Here is a 2,784-nt window from a genome sequence, read left to right as displayed (position 1 = left end):
GTTTCCAGTTCCCACATTCATGATTTTAACATTTAAATAGTAAAACCATAAATAGCATTTGACCAGTGACCACTCCTCTCCCATTCCCAACAGCTGTCACAGCAGAAAACCCCCCACAACGATGGGGAGGATGAAAGGGGCTCCCCGCCCTCTCCTGAGAGGCACGTAGCTGGGAAAATGTTTGCGAAACTGTTACTGATGTGTGGTTCACGTGCCCTGGCGGCCACTCCGTTATTATGGTGCGATGGGAGGGGAAAGTCAGTGCCGTCCCAGGATGGAGAATATGATGTCGAGGAAGGCCCTTCCAGACAGGAAGAGAAAATGGAAAGCCTTCTGCTTCCAAATCCCAGTGGAACACGGGAGGAGAGATCAAATGTCCGTGACTTCACGGTGCCCTCTAAGGTGGAACTCTGGGAGTAAAGGGCGTGACAGAAACACCCAGACAGACAGATATGGGGAAGCACAGGAGCTTTTGGTGGAATTTGTGATTTGGTGTGCTTTCCTGGGCGTTGCCTGGGGGGCCTGTGAGGCTAGGGGAGGGGCTTCATCGTAAGCAGCGTGGGACCAAAGTGTGGCTCCAAGGGAGGGAGGCACCCTGGCGGTGCTTCTGACTTCCCAGGGCCTGGGCAAGGCCTGCAAGAGATCTAGGACTTCCCATCTGCTCTGGAACAGGGATTCAGAGACCAGAGGGGACCTGCAAAGAGCTGCAGTTAGGACAGAATGGTCGAAACAGTCAAGGACTTCACGATCAGAAGCAGAAGCGTGAACCCAGTACTGGGGGCTGGAGCTCCAGATGACCAGGCAGGCTCCTCTCCAACAGTAGCCCCGGGAACAGAGCAGATCAGCCACGATGGTGAGCAGCGAAAGGACACTGCGTGGGTCCGAAACCCCCACCTCTCCCCTGCTAGCACGAGGTCACACGTCTATCTAGGTACCACCTTAGAGTCGGTGGGGGGCAGAGGGGTGGGCCTCTAAAAGACTGAACATGTACCCAAAGGGGACTTAGCCATCCAAGAGAGACTATTTAAACCTAAAGCACAGGGATAGCATAAATTGACAAGTTTAAAGTTAATTTCCACACCTCCCACTACCTACCCCACCCAGCTGCGTGCGGTCTGCTCAGGAAGAGCACATCACGTTTAGGAAACAAAGAAACCCCATTTGCTCCGCACACCTGTGTGAGGCATGTGAACTCATCGTATCACCCCTCACAGTCCTAAGGTCTCCTGCGCCAGCATCCAATTCTAAGATACTCAATTTATTTCAAATGCTATTATTATTTTCAATCCCAATACAAGATTTCCTTTCTCTCTGCTGGGTCCTATCTCATTAAGATATACCTGAGTAAAATCTGAAAGCTGGAAAAAGATGTCCCAAAAAATCCCAACACTGCCGTGACAAAAGCAATGGAGAGATGCCCCCAGAGTGCCAGCCGGGGACTCCAAGGGCCACACTGACTCAACACAGTCAGAGGAAGGGAAGACGTGTGTGTGTGTGTGTGTGTGTGTGTGTGTGTGTGTGTGTGTGTGGTTCCAGCTGCCAGTGCCAAAGAGCTCTGACATTCATCGGCTCAAACATTCCTAACCAGACTGGGGAGCTCCAAGGGCATTTAAATGTCAAAGGAGGCCTTTAAACTTCCCCATCCTGTTGGTCCTAAATGAAACACACATCCCCTCCATATCTGTGGAGCCTTGAACAGTGGTTGCAGACTGACCCAGCAATAGGAGATCACAGTGAGCCACCCCTACACCTACACACACACACACACACACACACACACACACACACACACACAACAATCTTCTGTTAAACAGCTCCCCCCTGCCACCATAGCATGCCATCACTATGGCAACAAGGCAAACCCCTCATCCCAGTGCACAGTCTCCTGCGTGAGACCCCACACTACCCATGTGTAAGTTATTTTCACCCTTGGTGTTCCATTAACTTCTTCAAACCCTTTTTGGGAAGAAGTGAATGAGTAAATTCATTTTATTTTTATAAAAATAAAAACCATCCAGATTAACCTGGGACAGCCAGAAGAGGGTAGAGGGTGTGTCTTTCTCCAGGGAGGCCAAGGCCCTGCAGGAAAGAGCTCTGGAGTTTGACTTCTCTGTTCCTTCTACTGCTATAGTCAAGGTCCACCCCTGCTCACAACTTCCTTTGCTTTCAGTCTGACCAGGGCCTGCCACTGTGTTGGCTGTGCAGGCCTCAGGCTCGACCCTGCATGGTGATGTCAGAGACCTCTGCCTTCTTCTGACTAGCCTTGTTTCCGCTGCCAAAGCCAACACACTTTCCCTCCACACTCTTTTCTGGGCAGCATGCCCTCGGTTAGAGAAGACGCAGTTACACTCTGGAGTGATATTTTTAAGTGCTACTTCTTTCTTACATTGTGCCTTGTAAAATGCCTCCTTGATTTCACATCTCAGGCAATAATTAGCACCTGGGAGGCTGTTATTAAAAGACAAAAAGGAAGGCATCCGCCTTCCAAATAATTTTCTTCCTCCTTGAGGTCTGGGTCTCATTGGACAAAAAGTCCAGGGCACATTGATTATGTTTCTCAGAGTTGTTCTCTTCATTTTTACTTCTAGAAACTTAAAAAAAAAAAAAAAAAACCTACTCTATCAATATTTAACGATAGCAATTATCTTTAAGTGGCCAAAGTGCCTTCCATCCCGTAAGGCAGAAGGACGGCATTTGTACAGCTCTGGTATGAAGATCCTTGTTCCATTACATCCACTAAGGGGAAAAGACGTCATAAATAATTAACCACCTAAAACTGTTGTC

Source organism: Camelus bactrianus, chromosome 12, assembly GCF_048773025.1.
Source record: "Camelus bactrianus isolate YW-2024 breed Bactrian camel chromosome 12, ASM4877302v1, whole genome shotgun sequence".
In the NCBI taxonomy this organism is placed as follows: Eukaryota; Metazoa; Chordata; class Mammalia; order Artiodactyla; family Camelidae; genus Camelus; species Camelus bactrianus.
This window is presented reverse-complemented; position numbering follows the sequence as displayed.